Genomic DNA, 18349 nt, shown 5'->3' on the forward strand with positions numbered 1-18349 from the left:
GACCATCAAGTCCCAGCTCTGACCCAGCAGCTCCTCATCAGCTGCACCATGGCACCGAGTGCCACGTCCAGGCTCTGTTAAACCCCTCCAGGGACAGTGACTCCACTCCTCCCTGGGCAGCCATCCCAGTGTCCAACCCCTCTTTCAGTGGAGAATTTTTCCCTGATGCCAGCCTGACCTTCCCCTGGCACAGCTCGGGCCGTGTCCTCTGGTTCTGCCCGCGTCACCTGGAGCAGAGCCCAGCCCCACCTGGGCACAGCCACCTTTCAGGGCTGCAGGTGGTGAGGAGGTGTCCCCTGAGCCTCCTCTTGTGCAGGATAAACACCCCCAGCTCCCTCAGCTGCTCCTCACAGGACCTGTGCTCCAGAGCCCTCCCCAGCCTTGCTGCCCCTCTCTGGACACGCTCCAGCCCCTGCATGGCCTTCCTAAACTGGGGGCCCAGAACTGGACACAGCACTCACAGTACTGGTCAGTGCCAGCCTGGCAGCCTCTTCCACACCACCACCACCTCTGCTCAACACCAGCATGTTTCTGGGGACCATTTCCTCTGTTCTGCATTCTGCCAAGATACTCACAGTCCAGGCCAGACCTCTCCTCCTTGCTGGTCTGCTCCCACCCCTGCTGAACTCTGCTTCTTGCCCATCAGGCTGTTCTGTTGCACAGCACTGCTTGGCAGGGCACTGCTCTGTCTGCCACCAGGGTCAGAAAAATACCTGTTACATGGAAATGAAAAAAAAGAAAAAAAAAAAAAAAGGAAAAGAGGCATTTATTATTTGTACTTTACCAGTGATTTTACTTTAACAGGTTGGGAAGGTTTCTTGCCTTTTCATGTCAAGAATAACTCCCCTTTTTGCTTCTGCAGCATTTCTCTCACCTGTTCCAAAGCTATTAGCATCTTATACATTGCCATGCAATAAAACAAAGCACTTTTTTCCCCCTGGAAATGCTTCTGGGTACTATTTCAATCCCCTGGGCCCTGAAGAATGTCTCAAGTGGCAGCAACAGCTTCCAGAGGGCCCAAATCCTGCTGTGTCCTGGCATCCCGCAGCCCTTCACCTTCACTGCTTGCAAAGCTGGGAGCCCCACCCCTGCCGTGGTACACAAAGCAGCTGCTCCCCACACCCCACACACGAGCAGGGGAACCACGTGTGCATGGAATCACACATGGAATTTCTCCAAGGAATTCATCCCACAAGGGGCCTGCAAGGTGATGGTGGATGCAGGGTGTGCAGGGGGGCAGTCACTCTTATTGGTCCTGCTGCATACAGCAACAGGTCAGGGTGCTTTCAGTTCTTGCATTCCTTTGAGAATAATTACCACATGAGATTGTTTTTCTCCTCTCCTTAGGTATTTTTGGTGTAATTTCTCTTTCTTTATTTGCATTCACTTTGATTCTGCAGGGGTGGGGGCTGTGTTTGGAGCAGATGACAAAGAGCTCTGCTTTTTCTCATCACACTGTAAATGGTCATTAGCTGGGGACTTTAAGAACAATGCAGAAATCTATTTCATTAACTCCAGATTCTGCTTACCTCCAATTATGCAGCTCTATGAAAATTACCAAGTGTGAAATATAAAAATGTTGTCTTGTAATTGAAACCTTTTTTTAGGCAAATTTTGAAATCAATAAGAAGAAAATTAAAAAGGAGTGGTTTGATAACACTTACCCAGTTTGCTCAATATATATCTATAACCACCATGAAAAGCCAATTGCTTCATGATATGTTCTGCAGGAAAGGATGCTGAACTGATCTGGAGAGGCACTTTAGACAAGGGTATGATATAACAGGACACAGGGAGTGGCTCCCAGAGGGCAGGGCTGGCTGGGATCTTGGCAATGAGGAATTGTTCCCTGGCAGGGTGGGCAGGCCCTGGCACAGGGTGCCCAGAGCAGCTGGGGCTGCCCCTGCATCCCTGGCACTGCCCAAGGCCAGGCTGGACACTGGGACACTGGGAGCAGTGGGAGATGACCCTGACATGGGCACTGGATGGTTCTTAAGATCACTCCCAACCAAAACTGTTCTGTGATTCCACATTGCTCCCTGGAGAGTGCTGTACCACTGCCCACTCAGCTGCTCAAACTGGAAGAAGAGACTCACTTTTCATCACCTCTGTTTCTCAGTCTCAGAAATTTGTTTGAACTGTGGCTCCAGGGATGAAACAGTGTCCGAAAAATGCCCAGGTGTGTTCCTCTCCACATGGCTCATGGCTTGAGAGAGACTGAAGACAAACCCTCGTATTTAGTGTCACTAAAGCGGAACAAAACATTCTTTAGGGGAATTTCCTCACTGCTTTTACCACTCTGCTCTGATATTTACTTCGCTCATTAGTGCTGCTATTTTAGTTCTGTCTCTATTTCTTGCCCTGTGGGGTATACATTATTTTGAGTATTGTGACCAATCTGGGGGAACTTTTTTCAGAAATTTTGCAGCAAGGCACATGGGATGTCATTAAACACTTGTTTCCCGAAGGACAAGTTGTTGCCAGTTGCCAGTTGCCCTGCTGGAAGTCCCCTCTGGATGCTCCAATTGTGACAAAGATCTTGGTTTTTTGATGGGGCTGCCTTTTTGTCTTTCCCTCCCTGCCTGTAGGAGTTTGCAGAGAAATCACACACAGAAACCACAGTCCAAACTTCTCCCACAGCTCAGGACAGGTGGAACTTGTCACCTGTGTGAAGGAAGGTGTTCTGATCTGGTCAGAGGTCTGTGAGTCCAGCTGGTGTGTGCAGAGCAGCTTGGCACGGGTGATCAGTGGGTGCTTTCCCATCTCTCTGTCTCACTGCCTGGTCCAGCAGAGAGCACAACAAAGCTACCACAGTGGCACTCCTCAAGAGTAGCTCTCAGCCTGAGAAGGGAAGTGTACCAGACGGACAGTGAGGGAAATTGCAAGGAGAATAATTGGTTCAGCCTGGAAAAATAGGCTCTAGCGTGGAAGAGGGTGTTGGTGGGCATTTGGCATGGAGGGCAGGGTTATGTCCATGCTAAGCTCTGCCAGGTGCATGTGATCAGGGCAAAAAGACTCCGGGATTAACTAGGCGATGAGCAAGGTAAAGATCAGAAACCTTCCAGTGCTGTTATTTTACCCTTTTGTCTCAGATTTTGAGACACTTTTTTCTGAAAATCCTGCCAGTTTGGCTCCTGTGAGGCTCCTCAGGCTGCCAGCTCTCTACAGAGACACCAATGCATTTCACACGGGCGGGACTGCAGAGAAAATATTCAAGTGGCAGCTTCTGGGCATGCCGAGCTCACAGTAAGCAAGGGGGCTCCATTTTAGGAGGGAAAACTGACTTTTGCTAACTACATTGACATGCTGTGGCCGGTGACTGGACAGTTCTGACTGCCGAGGGTTCCTCCGTGTCTGTAGAGGTGGCACTTAGGGATGGCAGGAGTTTTGAGGCTGCCACGGCTAGGGACATCAGGAGGGAGCACAGGCATCCTAGAGGGCAGAGCGAGCCCAGCCTGTCTGTGCCTGTCCCTGGCATCAGTCTGTGCCAGGGTGAGGGAGCAGAGCCACCGTGGGCACTGTCACTGCCTCAGCTGCAGGGATATCCCGTGCTCAGAGGGACAGAGCACAAGGGGGGCAGCCTGGCCCCTTTCCTCCCAGCCTCCTCACATCCACATGGGCTTACAGAGGTGCCACAGCAGAGAGGGCTTGGCCACAGCCTGCCTTCCTGGCACTCTGGCAGCCGTGCCAGCTTCACCAACAGAGACACTCCTTCTCCTGCTCCTAACACTGTGGCTTGGATTTTTTCCCAAAAGAATGCCACTGGCAGGCTTTGCCCACCCTTCTCAAGAAGCAGCCATGGTGAGACAGCAGACCTGAAATGCAGATCCTTGTCCTGTACAGGTAAGCCACCCGGCTCTCATACTAATTAATTATATGAACATGGTGAATCCTGCCTTGCAGCTGGATGAAATTCAATCTAACAACTTCATTTTCTCTGGTTCAATACCAGCATTTTAAAATATAAAATTCCATCTGTGTACTGCAGTCTTTAATCCAACCTTCAGGACAGAGGCCTGAAATTTTAAAACCACATCAAAAAAAAAAAAATAAGGACTTTCCTACTTGCTGTATTTGCTATCTGAATATTGCAAATGATTTTAAAAACAGAGTTGTACATGTATATCAGATATCATTTGAAGTAATGAGTGTATTTTTCTAATTTTCGCAATGCCAACCTAACAACCCATTTCCAATATCATGCATAATAATTAATTTGTTTTCTGTATAGTAATAAGATTAACAACTTCACATTTACACGGGGTACTGAGTTATGTTCAAATAAAATAAGTTCTAATGAGAAAAATTGGAAGTGGCAGCAAATCAATGTTCCACTCACCAATCCAAGTTTATGTGTGTTTGTCTATCTTTCCTGCATGATTTTTGTCAAAGTTCCACTGTAAACAAGATAATTTCTTTCATGTTGGGTTAGCCTGGGTAAATATGTTTAATGAACAACAAATACATTGTAAACATTGAAATAAATCTAAATACCTCAGAAAACATCCTGGAAGCTATAGGGTGATTTAACAGACAGTATGCTAAATAGGAGGCCTCACTGTGTGAACTCCCCACAGAGAGGAAGCTGACACCCCCACGGCCTGATTTCAAACTAATTTTTGAATGCTTTATTTTAAAAGACCTGCCCATATAACATGCATCTCTCAAAGTATCTTTTTTTTGTCAATCAAACTGGAAAATTTGCTTTCCTATCAGTAAAATATTGAAACAGTAGCTGAAACTAGTGAATTCTAACTAAGCAGGACATACACTAGGGAGATTTGTAGCTTTTTCTGGAGATGGATATTCATGGAAGAGCCAGTGCTCCAATACTCTGCAGCGCCTGTCTGAAACTAAACCTCCAGGATTTGTCCCAACAACCCTTTTTCCAGGACTCCCGGCTAAGCTCCCATCTCCCAGACACTTCAGTAACAAGGTGACAAACCACAGGAATGCGTCATTCTCCGAGTGTTTATGCACTGGCACTGAGGGAAGGAGCCTCTGGTTTCATAGCCAAGGCAGCTGAGCTCTGCCCAGGGCGGTGTGGGTACCTGGCAGGTACCTGGAAACCTCCTGCACAATGGGGCCCCTATCACCAGGCAAAGCCCGCAGGCCAAAGCGAGCCCAGCCCTGGTGCCAGGGCACCCCAGCACAGCCCCAGGACAGCCCAGCCTGCAGATGGAGAGGGGTGAAAATGAAGCAGCTATTAATAACTTGTTTGTATCGTTTCCGGTACACTTGTTTCCTTGCCTAATTATAGGTGACTCAAGGTTCACTGCCCAACTGCACGGCCATCACTTCCCACAAGGTCCTCAGCTGCTGACGCCTTCACGAGATTTTAAAAGTCTGGGCTGAGATTTTCCACATCGTGTATGTGACGCAGACCATGGCTTGCCTCTTGGGGTTCCTGTTTGCTTGTCTGTTTGTTTTAGAAAAGGCTTTGATTACAACTAGTCATTTCTTAATGATATAACAATCACAGAATCATAGATTATCCTAAATTGGGACCGACCCACAAGGCTCAGCAAAGTCCAACTCCTGACATTCACTGGTACAATCCTAAGACAACTTATTTTTCACAATAAGTTCATTTCAGAACACTGCTTTGACCATTTTTGCCATGAGAACTTCACATTTTTGGGCTCGGGGACTCCTCCAGGTGACACATCTACCCTTCCATATAGAAAGTTGTACATGTTGAGGACACTGTGAACTGCTGGTTCCTGTGTGATCTGTGGACATTAGATCACTGGCAGTTCAAACCCTCACATTCTCACACACATTCAGCAGCATCTCATATTCCACCTCCTACTTCTCACCAGCCCAGCCATGTGCTGGCTTCATGAGGTCGGTGACGAGTGTGCTTCAGCCTGGTCTGACTGGGGAACCCTTCAGCCTGGGCTCCAGCCTCCCAGGGAAGGGAACAAGGCTCAGCAGCCAAGAGAGTTTAGATCCTTCCCTAAAGATGGGGCTGTCATATTCTGAGCACATAGAGCAGCCTGTCTGCCCACTGACAAGCAACAGTCTGCCTCCCTCCACCACAGGAGCAGCCTAAGAGGTTGTGTGAGAGGAATTCAACTAAACAGAACCACTATTTGCTTCCTCCACCTTCTCCTGGACTCATAGAATCATTTAGGTTGGAAAAGATCCTTAATAGCACTGAGTAGAGAAAACTCCTCTCCTTACTCCACCCCTGCCATATGAAACCCTGCCGCTTGTGGTCTTCGGGACCACTCTGCTCCCACTGTGTGCAGTACATGGACAGCCCCGGTCACCATGCAGACATCAGCAATTTTTGCTAATTCCATTGCTGAAATAAGTAGCAGCTCAACTGGATGCTCAACAGGATGTTGAGCTAGTTATCTACTACTTATGCTTGCAATGCAGTTAGCTGAAATTGCAATGTTCAAAAATTGCTCCATGTAGATCATCATGACCATGATATTCCTGTGCTGGCAGAGGTCTTTGCCACCCTGCTTCCTTCAGCTCAGGAGTGGTGCCAGCGCTGTGCCCCCAGTGCCCCCTGCCAGGTCAGCAGCTGCCACAGGCTGGCTTTCCATTGCCCTGGCAAAGGGCACAGGGCTTTGTGTGCACATCTCCCCAGAGATGTGCTGCCCTGAGCCTGCTTTGCCTAGTTATATATGTCCTTGCACAGGAGACACGGTGTTCTGCTCCTGCGGGTCCCCAGGGATGGGCTTCTCCAGCTTCTAAGAGAGGGACCAACTACACCATGGCAGACCCAATGGACACCTCACAGAGCAGCTCTCACGTGGGTGCCTCACCACCAGCCTCACCTGCCCAGCAAACACACTTGCATGGCAGCTTCTCTGGTTCACAACCAGCATAGACCCTGTGAATCCAGAGATCTCCAGGGACAAGGGCCAGAGACTGTGCCCAAACAGTGCTGTCTAGACATGCCACCCTGGCTGCCCCTCCCTCAGCTCTGTGGACATGGGCAGTTCTCCTGGAAGGCATCTGCACAGACTAAGGCAGGAGGAATGAAGCCAGACTGAGACTAACTGGACACTGTTAACCACACAATTCCTTTTCTGGTTTTCCTCCAGAAGGGAAAAGTGAAAGAAGAGGCAGTGGGATGGGTGGTGGCCTCATTGCTAATGTTGCTGCATCTGTCCTAACCACTGTTGGCTCCTGCTGTTACACTTGCAGGCACCTCAGCCTGGGCTGCTTTTGGTGGTTTTTCCCCTGCACTGGCTGCACAGTCTGTGTTACCCTTCCCTCCCGCAAGCCTTGCAGGAGACATCTAGGGCTTGGCCCTGTGCCCAGCCAGCTGCCCCCAAAGGCCCTTCAGATCAGCCATGGCTTCACAAACGCTCAGGGGAACAGTGACCAAGCTCTTCAGGGTGCTGCAGGGGTAAGGCTTCACATGCCATGAGCTGTCACACACCAGAGCCAAGAGGGTTTGTGCAGGTGTCTCTGTCTGAGTTGTTGTTCCACCTGGGGATGCAGACCACATAGTCCCTGGAGGTCAGCAGCCCTGAACATCCACAGCAATCAGGAGAGAGCAGAACCTGAGAGCTCACTTTGCCTGAACTCCCAGCATCACTCTCCTGGTCTACTCATCCTTGGAGCGAGAGCAGCAGCCTCTGCTGGGACCTTCTTCCCATACACAAGCACTGCAAAGACCACCAAGAAGAAACACAGTGTGGGAGCAGGTTCTGGAGTTGCATGGAATGGGGCATGTGGCTTACATCCCCAGCCTGAGCAGAGTGTGTTTCACTCCCTGGGTGCTGCCTCACCTGCATTCTGGAGGATCTCCACCTTCAGCCCCACACCAGCACTGCTCTGGTTACTGCCAGCTCGTGGCAGAGGCTGCAGCACCCACCAAGGCTGGCAGGGCTGCTCAGGGTCTGTCCTCCCACAGCCACAGCTCCTGGCTAGCCAGGGCCCAGGGCCAAACTGAGGGCTCAGGTGGGGCTCGGGAAACAGAACAGGGGCTCACTTTGTGCAGGAGAAACTGCAGGGTGAGGTGGAAAACTAGCTGGGCTGGATTAAACTGGAAATTCTCATGCACCAGAGGAAGGTCATCTGGACTATGAAAAGTAGACCTACACCTACCAGGAGTGAGACCTCTGGGATTCATTCCTGCAGATGTATTGATGGTGTATGTTCCAGATTTGTGACAGGGTAAAATCTCTGCTGATGCTCTTCCCAAGGTGTGAGTGATGTGAACAATTGTGAATCCGCAGAAGACAGGCGGTGGAAGTGCTTGGTGAATCACCTGAGGGTGAGAAACAAAGCTGAGACACAGCCAGAGAGACCCTGTGGGCTGGCAGCCCAGAGCTCTCCCAACAGGGGCACCCAGCAAGGAGAAGAGAGGAGAATGGGGTGGAGGGGTGCTCTGCACTGGGGCTGTGCAGACACCCCTGAGTGTCCTCTTGAGGGAGCACGGGGCTCTGGGCAGTGCCTCTGAAGCACAGCGGTGGCACTGGCTCTGTGTCACCTCACCAGGCCCCATCCCACCCTCCTGCCCAGGCCAGACAGGGATCAGGGGAAGGCACTCAGGGAGGAGCCACACAGGGTGTAAAGGGCTGGAAACCTTGTGGGCCCAGCCTGCACGGGCTGCTGGAGCTGTCCAAGAGATTGGAAATGCTATCTATAAGCACCTTCTTGGAGAGAAGGAATTTGACAGAGGGGGCTGCTCAGTGCAGCAGACACCCTTAGAGCATGACCCAGCATTTGGAGCATTTCAGGGCAAGGCTAAGTCACTCTGAAGCAGAAATCTCCTCAACGGGCACCCAGCAGGAGCAGCCCATTTCTCACCAAAGGCTGCACATGTCTCAGGTTGGCTGTGCTTGCTTCTGCATGCCTTACATCAGGGAGCCGTGCTCCAAGACTTCCTGGAAAATTTATTCTGTAAGCACTTAAAATTTCATCATCTGAGACAGAAAACTTGTAGGAAAAGCAACGTTAGAAAACACCAAAATCTTGGTGGTAAAATAACCAGACAGGAATATCCTACAGCTGTGTTTGCTAGTGAGGGTATTTACTAGCCTAAAGTCATCACTCCTTCCCAGTGCCTCAAACGCTCACAGTAAATGGAGAGACAGGCACCATGTCTCCAGCTGGCACAGACTGACTCTGCTCCAGATCTGTGCTAATACCCTTGTTTACATACGGCCTGACACACTCTTAATGTTAACAAGTAAATAGAAGCCTGTGGCTCGATTTACTATGCAATTACACTTGCAAAATAAGAAGGAAAAATAAGCTCGTATTAAGCACTGATACGCACATTTTATTCAAGCACAAGTGGCACATGACAATGTGGATTTGCCCTTTGAGATGTCAGAGTTTAATGAAGTAGGAGAAATCCTGCAGAGAGTAGCACAGGACTTAGATTTCTCCTTATGAGGATTAACTTCATGCCCCTGTTTAGAAAAACAAACATTTTCTGCAGTAAATGAAAGTGGTCCTCCAGCTCAGGATAGCCTTTTACCATCACTGCTAGATTACTTTGTCCTCTGCTGGCCTATTCCTGACAATACACATATTTGTAGCTGGACCTGCCACCCCTTGGGTTACAAGGCCCCAGGGTCCTGGAAGTGACAGACTTCTGCATGCAGCGGGTCCAGACTGCCTTTTTTCCACATAAAAAATAACATATGGTCATAGCTACATCTTGTTCTGGTGAAGGAGACCTGCAGTCTCGTGAAGTGCACTGCAGGTTGTGTAGTGGATCACTGTCTCTCATGCTCACAGTGAAAGGCTGTCCTGCCTGTTTTTTCCCAGACAAAATGTGCAAGGGAGTGATTTTGCCACAGTCCCGGGGCACTGCCTAAGCATCACTGAAACTGCTTGGCTTTGGTTCATTTCCTGACAGACTTGGTGCTAGGCTGCCTTCAGCAGCAGGACAGAGGTTCTGCCTGCAGACCATGCTGCTCTGCTCCCGATGCGCTCGAGGGCAGGATCCCCCACAGGCATGGTGCCTGCCCAAACGACTCTGCAGCTGGATGCAGCCCCACAGACCTGATGGAACCTGTCCAGCTGGAAAACTGGTTGCTGCATTACCCAGTCAGACTGATGCTCAGGCTGGAAGCTGGGCTGAGGAAGAGAAACATTCATTCTGGGGGAAGAAGTGACTTTCCTGGGACAACTCCTCTTCATGCTTCCATAAAGTCCCTGCTCAACACTTAATTTCAGAAATTTAGGGTTCAGAAATTCCTACAGAAAGTGGAAAATGTTCCATCACCTTCCAAATGAACAGGTGGGCTGTGGAAGGTGCTATCCACCTGGGAGGGGTGAACACCCCATACCGAAAGTGCCTGTCTGTCAGCACGAGAGACCACAGCAGACTTTCCACTGACTGCGGCAGAGGTTTCATGGTGACTGCAGACCATGTCAGAGCCCAGGAGCTGGAGCCCCTGCAGTGGCCATGTGGCCAGCCCTTGCAGCAGTTGCACTCACAAATGTCACCGGCCATTTGGCTGCACCTGGCTGGAGCTGGTGGCTCATACACCATAAGCTTCTGGTAGGGTGGAAAGCAAGACAGGGGAGAGGAGCAAGCAAGGACTGATGACACAGTTGCATAACTCATTGTTTAGGGAAATTCAGCTGAAAATAGTCCATGGGCTGGTTTTGGGTTTACATGAAGAAAAACCAGACTTTTGGCCTCTCTCCTGATTTGACTGCAGACCAGAAATCTGGGGGAGCAGCATGCTACCCTGCTGATGCTCAGGGACTCCTGCCACACCTCCAGGCATGGTGAGCAGAGATCCAGGGGACACCTCCACACAGCCTTAAGGACTGTTTGGACAAACGCTCAGAACTCCAGCAGAAAGGTCAACAGAAGCCAACATCCTCCTGCTCCAACCTTCTGCCTACCAGAGAATGGGGTCACAGGACAATTCAGGTGCAAGGGACCTCAAGAACTCTCTAAATAATCCTCTGCTCACAGAAGGGCCAGCTATGAGACCAGATCAGCATGCTGTGCTCTTTACTCATCCTGTTCTTGGGAGCTCCTAACGATGGGAACTCCACCATTCTGGTCTCACTTAGCACCAATATTTGCTGCTGCTGCTGCTGCAGAGCAAATCCTTCAGACCAGCTGAGAGCAGAGGGTGGAGCAGCTGATTTACTTTCAGGCAGGTGACTTTCCTCCTCTTCCTTTTGTGTTTGTGATCAAACCAACGAAATCAAGCAATCTGGAGTCCTGGGTGGGTCCTCTGTCATGCCCTTCTTCTTCTCTCTCCATGTACATTATGTTTAGGCATAATCATCCTCCCATAAGGCACTGCCATTCTTACATTTTAATTAACACAGAATAACAAACTTGTAAACTATGAGCAGATTTGATTTGGAACATGTTGATGCATTTGGCACCAGAAAGTGGGTCACTGATTATATTCCCGCTATGCATCTGGTACCTGTTGTTCACTTTCTGCTGCCATGCCAGGAACACAGGTGCTAAAATTTGAACACTACTGCTCTGCATTTATATGTCTATAGTGCCTTCAGTGCACAATGTCTTAAACTTATCTTTCACCTTCTGATAGTGCTACTAAGCAGGATTATTGCTTTTTAAGGTTGTGCCTTTTTGCAGTAACCCCCCAAAAGGAAAGAAGTCTTCCAAAGAGATCCATGCATAAGCGAAGGGATGAAACAGAGAATTTATTCATAACGCTTGTGCATGGCTTTCAGACTGACATCTGTACATTAAGAATATGTAAAAGTACCAATTTCATGCTCTGACAGCTTATTTCGCATTGATGGGGGATAATGGGGAAAATGCCATGGGAATGCCAAATGTCAAAGCAGTACATAATGCAAAGCATTCACACATTGTCTCTTGGGCCATCACCAGTGGTTCCTTAAGGGAGATTTTCCAGTAAAAGAGAGAAACAGAGACTGGGCCCAGCCAAAAAAAAATCAAAATCATGAAGTCAAAGCTAAGAACTATTGGCAGTGCAGCACCAAGTCCTCAAGCACAGAACCTTTTCTGGCTTTGAATTGTCTTTTCACTTCTGTCAAAGATCAAATACACATACATTCATTTCAGAAGCTGCAGATAAGCCCTAAATGGTTTCCCACAGATGATCTGAACATTCTTACCACCAGCACCCTCTTTTCAATAACTTATTTTCAGAAATTATGGATGTTCAGAAAGGTAGCCTCTCCCCTTAACCCCAAGACCCTCAGCCCAGGAACTAGAGCAGAAGTGTTGTTCTCTAGGAGAGGTGGGCTCAGGAATGAGAGGAGCTCAGGACAACTATCTGCTCTTTTCATCAGAGCAGTGATGTTACAGGTTTTGCCCTTAAAATGCTGGGGGTTCTTATCTAATGGAATTGGGAGAGAGGCAGAACACTGTTGCAATTATTTTGCTCATTTAGTGAGAAAATTAAAGTGATTGAGGAAAGGAAGTATTTTCTCTGACAAGGGTCAATATGTTGCAGAATTCATTCTGTCCTCCAGCAACCATGCCCTACCCAATGGCACTGTCAGTGCTTTGATGCAGTGCCCAGGCAGTTACCTGCTCTGCCAGAGAAGGCAGGTGGGCACAAAGGACACGCTGCTGTGACACCCATGCACAACATCCCTTGGTGCCTAATCTGTGCCCCTGCCACCCTCCATGGACACTCCGCGCTGCTCCCCTACACAGCTCCATCTTCACCCTCTTCTCTGCACCTCCCTCTGCATTCCACCTGCCCCCCGCTCCCTGTGCCCCTTTCCCAGGTTCCTGTACGCCCGAGCCTCTGGCTCTCTGCCCAGTTTCACCCTGGTTCTCCTGACTGTCAGCTTTGGTGGCTTTGACTTCACGGAGTCCTTCCCCTCCCTCAACCCGTGCCCCCCACTCCCCACATGCTGCTCTGGTCCTCCACCGACTCACACGGCTGAAACTGTAATTAACAAGCTTTGAAGCACTGTAGAGCTGGCTCTAAGGAGCTAAATAATTACACTCCCTCCTCTCTCCCGCTGCTCGGTTTGAAGCAGCAAAGTGGAGCACTGGGAAGAGGAGGAGCGGATCAGGTGGGGGGTGGGAATTTAATTAACTTCTGAAGTGCTCCTGTTCCTGCGGCAGACAGCTGAGGATGATGATGGGCTGTGGCTCAGGAGGTTGCAGAGGTCCGAACATCATGTGGTGCCTGATGTCCCTGTGGTCTGTGCCCAGCCCCAGTGGCTGTGGGAGCTGCACATCACTTCCACACTATGATGAAGAGAGACCCTGCCAGGGCACAGCACTTGAGGTCTGCCAGGAAACCACACTGATGATGGTCAAGCCATTTCACTGTAAAGGCCGTTTAAAGCGTCATTCCTGTGGCATGGGCAAAGCAATTTGCTGCTGATGAAGTGGGAGGCAAGGTGGGGAAATGTTATCTGCAGAGGCAAATGTCAGCCACCTCCTCCCTGTCCTGGTTCAGTTCCTCCTCTCATGGCCTGGGGCTCTGCCCTGCCTCTCCCTGCCTTCTTGCCCAGCATTGCCTGAACTGTTTCAGCCCTCCTGCACCTGCCACCTCCCAGTATTGGTTCCATATGAGGCCAGTGCAGAGAATCCTGCCTGCTCCTGCCTGGCAGAGTGGGGCAGGTCCATGTTTGATCTTCAAGGAGGATGAGTGGTTCATCACCTCAAAGCTCACTTCTTTTACTGGATCAGGACAGATGAAAAGGGAGTTCACATGCCCAGACACACAACACAAAAAACACCCATCAGTTACAGCTTCCAGATGAAAACAATATGACTGTCAGGAAATAGTCTATGCAAGTCAAAGACAACTCCCCTGGGCACAGGTGGCCAGAAGCAAGTACAGACCACTCGATTCAGCAAGTCCAGGTAAAAAGTGTGTTTGACAAGACTGCAAAATTAGGCTCTTAAAAAGACTATTTGTTGCCCAAAAGGAGTTAATTAACCTCCTTGCATGCCTACAAATTTCAATCATGTCTTCATGTTCCTCCAGAGTGGAAGAAACATCACCCAACGTTTCCACCATGGCCAAGTGCCCTGAGATTTTCCTCAGCAACCCCCCTGGACAGGGCATCACCTTCCATTTGTGAACTCCCCTAGGAATTCCAGGTGAAGCTATATCTCTCATAAGCCTTTTCATCTCGTAGGGTTGGTGTCTAGCAAAGTCAGAGGAGCAGGAGACAGCACCCTGACACAGACACTTTATTCATGTTTAATACCTCCGAGGCATATTCTGGGTGCTTTTTGTGCTGTTACCCTCAGAACTTTCATGCTGTCTTCCTCAGCATTTAGAAAAACACTTTGGAAAGCATCAAATCGAAAATACAATTTCGGGGTCCTTTCTGATGGCTGTTGGCCCCAGCTCAGAGCCACCGAGGATCCCCCGATGCTGGGAGCCGAGCAGGGGCTGAAGATGCTGCGGGGAGCAGCATCAGGCTCGCAGTAAGGCCGCGCATTCTGGGGTGCCACCTGCCGGCACCTGGACCGCGAGCGACAGGTTACACCCCGGGGAAATGCCCCTCTTCTTCCTTTTCCTTTTTTGGGCACGCACAGGTTTCGGTGGAAAGAACGGCGGTCTCCACCCGTCTCTGCACTCTGGAGGGCTGCAGGAGACGCAGCTCTGTCCCCGGGCGTTGAGGCTGCTGCAGCAGGCACGGTGCAGCACGGCCCGCTCCCTGCTGCGGGGTTTGCGCGGCCAGGCGCGCTGCTCGCGGCAGGGCACGGGCAAGGGCCCCGTGAGGATGGGTGCTTCTCTCCCCGCGCTGACAGGGCTCCTGCGGCTCCGAGCACATCCAGCGCTCAGAACCCCCCGGCCGGCCCCTCGCTGTCCCCAGCCGGGTGCGGGGGCGCCGCTGCCGCAGCCGCGCAGCCGGGACGGGACCTGCAGCCCCCAGCACGGGCTGGCAGGCAGAGAAAGCTGCTCCGAAGCCCACTGCCCCTGCAGCCTTGCGGCCCGGGAGCTGCCTCCGCCACCCTGCACGGCTCAGAAAGCTGGGAGCTCTGGGCAAGAGGGGACGCTCAGCACTTCCAGCGGGGTGCCAGGCAGCGGCACCGCCTCGCCTCCCGGCCACGCGTGAGCACCCCGGCCTCAGGCCCTGTGCCAAGCTTCTCTCCGCCGTGGGTGAATCTCGCCAAGGGCAGCACGTTCAGGGGAGCACGGGCACAGGCTGGGTTGGGCTCAGGCGTGCAGCAGGTGACATTTGTCACTCCTACCACGAAACAGAGCTCAGAAGCAAAGGCTGCAGCAGCCGGACCCAGCTGCCTTGACAGACGAAGGGGTGCAAGGCTGAAAGCGCCAGGCCCTGAGGGTCACTCCTGAGCTGGACTGAATGCAGGCACCTCTGTCTGCTCCTCTGCAGCAGCCAAGTGCCCTGCAGCAAGGCCAGACCGGAGCAGTGGCACTGCCACCCAGGGTGAATGATGTCCCCTGAGCTGTGCTGGCCCTGGGGGACACAGTCCCTTGGGACAGGTGACTGGCAATGGATGGCTCAGAGGCAGTTGCTGACATTTTGCTATGATGCCACCCAAAAGAACTTCCTTTCGGGGGCAAATCCAGCAGGAAAGCGTTGTTGCAAGCAAAAAATACCACCGTAGTCAGTGCTAAATACAAATGCTCTAATTTTTCTCCTGCAGTTACTATAAATATGCTCTGGGGAAACACACCTGACCTGCAGGTATGTTTCTCCAAAAGTGTGTTTTACACCATTTCACCATTACACCCTTCTCCAAAGGTGTGTTTTACACAATTTCATGGTTTTACACCATTTCACCCTTACATCTTTCTCCAAAGGTGTGTTTTACACCATTTCATGGTCTTACACCATTTCACCATTACACCTTCCTCCAAAAGTGTGTTTTATACCATTTCACAGTTTTACACCATTTCACCATTACACCTTTCTCCAAAGGTGTGTTTTACACCATTTCACGGTTTTACACCATTTCATGGTCTTACACGATTTCACCATTACACCCTTCTCCAAAGGTGAGTTTTACACCATTTCATGGTTTTACACCATTTCACCCTTACATCTTTCTCCAAAAGTGTGTTTTACACCATTTCACGGTTTTACACCATTTCATGGTCTTACACGATTTCACCATTACACCCTTCTCCAAAGGTGAGTTTTACACCATTTCATGGTTTTACACCATTTCACCATTACACCTTCCTCCAAAGGTGAGTTTTACACCATTTCATGGTTTTACACCATTTCAGTAGCTGTGCAGTGGGGGCTGGTGGGGCAGGGCCCGGTGGTAACTGCCCAGCCCACTGCCCCAGCCAGGAGAGGGCAATCCCAGCCCCAGCATCAGGCACCTGCCTGGGGATGGGGACAAGCCAAGGCCACGGCAGGATGGCAGCCTGCAGAGAGGGGTCAGGGTCAGGAATCTGGGAAACTGAGGTCACACACAGCACAGGTTCCAGGGGGTATCATCAGGGTCCTGACAGTTGCATAACATTCTGCAGTTCCAACTCATCTTTTAATCGTCTTAACAGCACATATTTTACAGCAATTAATTACCTGATACATTTGAGTAGGCTTCATGACCTTCAGAAGCATTAAAAGCTTTTTTGTTTTGAAAGGTGCCATGATAAGATCAGAGCAAATCTGTACCTGAGGCCAGTGCCAGGTGTCACAGCTATGTCAGGTTCCACTCGCTCTGTGCCAGAAGATAAAACCTTTCTACTTGTGGGTGGGATTTGTTCACTCCTTCCCAGACCTAGAGCCTGGAGGATCAGAGAAACACAATATTGTGCCTTTCAGGAGGCAGTTTTGCAGCCCACACCTACCTGCCTGTGCTAGCATTCACAGAGGTAAATCACAGGTCATAATTACACGCCAGCAATGCTGAAAATAGCGTACTAGCACTGCATTAAGGAAACCCCCAAAGTCTGAAAGCCCTACAGAAAATGAGACAGAAAATGAAAGCTCTGGGCTCAGGGGATGTGGCAGCGCATGCATGCATGTCTGTCTGCACAGACAGACAGACAGACAGACAGCCCTGCTGGCCGCAGTGCAGTGGGCAGCATGGAGAGGCAGCTCTGTGTAACAGCACAGCAGTGTCCCCAACGCAGCAGACACAGCTGGAATCTCCCCCAACTCCTTGCATTTCTCCCTCACCCCCCGTGCCTGTCCTGTCCCTGGGAGGCTCTGCCTGACCCATGCTGCAGGTCAGCCCAGCTGCTGTGCTCCCAGAAGCAGAGGCACAGCACACACAGCCCTGCACGGCTCCCTTTGGCAGAGTTACACAGGATGTCTGCTGACACGGGCAAGGGCTCCTCTCTGCCCTGTGTGTGCCAGTCCCAGAGCTTGCCAGGGAGCTGCTCCCCACTCAAAGGATCTGTGTGTGTGTGTGTGTGTGTGCAGGAGCAGCCCCCGCAGGGAGGCAGGGTCCCTGACAAACGGGCAGCACAGCGAGGGCAGCCTGCACCAGCTGTGAGGCCGTGCTGGTCAGCAAGGGCACCGGGGAGGGAGTGTGGGGCTGGCACCACCGAGGGAATGTGGGGACACTGGGACCCTGCGAGGTCACTGGGGAGACAGCGAGGCTGGCCCTGCTGGGTGCCACCCAGCACACCTGCACCCAGGTGTCTCACCCAGCACACCTGCACTGCTGGGGACAGCCGGCAGGCTGGCAGCCTGGTGCAGCATGGACGGCAGCACTTAGGGTGTGTGTAAGGTGTGTGTACGTACCTGCACACTCAGGCACATGCCCTGTGTCGCTCTCAGGGCTGCAGCAGCTCTGCTCCGGAGATGGACTGAGAGCTGGGGATGTCCCCTGCAGAAAACATGGCTCTGGGGAGACTCTAGGGCCCCTTCCAACGTCCTCAGGGGCTCCAGGAGACCTGGAGAGGGACTTTGGACAGGGGTGGGAGTGACAGAACAAGAGGAAGGGATTCTCGCTGACAGCGGCAGGGTTAGAGGGGACACTGGGAAGGAATTCCTCCCTGGCAGGGTGCCCAGAGCAGCTGGGGCTGCCCCTGCATCCCAGGAAATGTCCAAGGCCAGGCTGAACACTGGGCTTGGAGGACACCGCTCTAGTGGCAGCTGCCCCTGTCCCTGTTCCTGTCCCTGTTCCTGCCCCTGCCCCTGTCGCAGCGCTGTTGCTGTCGCTGTCCCTGTCCCATCCCCATCCCTGTCCCCGTTCCTGTCCCCCCTCATGGCGAGGGCCTGGATGACCTTTAAGGCCTTTCCCAGCCCGTCTCCTCTCGGGTCACGCTTCCCGCAGTGTCGGCGCGGGCTCTGTCCGCTCCGCACACGGAGACTCGATCGTCTCACAGGACTGTGCCAGCGGGCAGGGCGCGGGGCTCTGGAAAGCCCCATCCCCGCGCACCCGATTTTCGCTAAATTCTCCCCAAAGCCGTGTTCCCGCCGGGCCCCTGGGGGCGGGGCCGGGACCCGGCTGGGGCGGGGCCTGGCGCGGGGCGGGGCC

At 51.6% G+C, this 18349-nt stretch overlaps 1 long non-coding RNA gene across 1 annotated transcript; it reads right to left on the reverse strand.

The window, feature by feature from the left end:
• Positions 1-581: 581 nt before the first annotated feature.
• On the reverse strand, positions 582-18307 carry LOC143692118 (uncharacterized). Its single transcript, XR_013179985.1, has 3 exons — positions 17611-18307; positions 16534-16646; positions 582-713 (listed from the first exon to the last, which is right to left on the reverse strand). It is a non-coding gene; the product is annotated as an uncharacterized LOC143692118 (long non-coding RNA).
• Between the last annotated feature and the right edge of the window lie 42 nt (positions 18308-18349).

Source organism: Agelaius phoeniceus, chromosome Z (genome assembly GCF_051311805.1).
Source record: "Agelaius phoeniceus isolate bAgePho1 chromosome Z, bAgePho1.hap1, whole genome shotgun sequence".
In the NCBI taxonomy this organism is placed as follows: Eukaryota; Metazoa; Chordata; class Aves; order Passeriformes; family Icteridae; genus Agelaius; species Agelaius phoeniceus.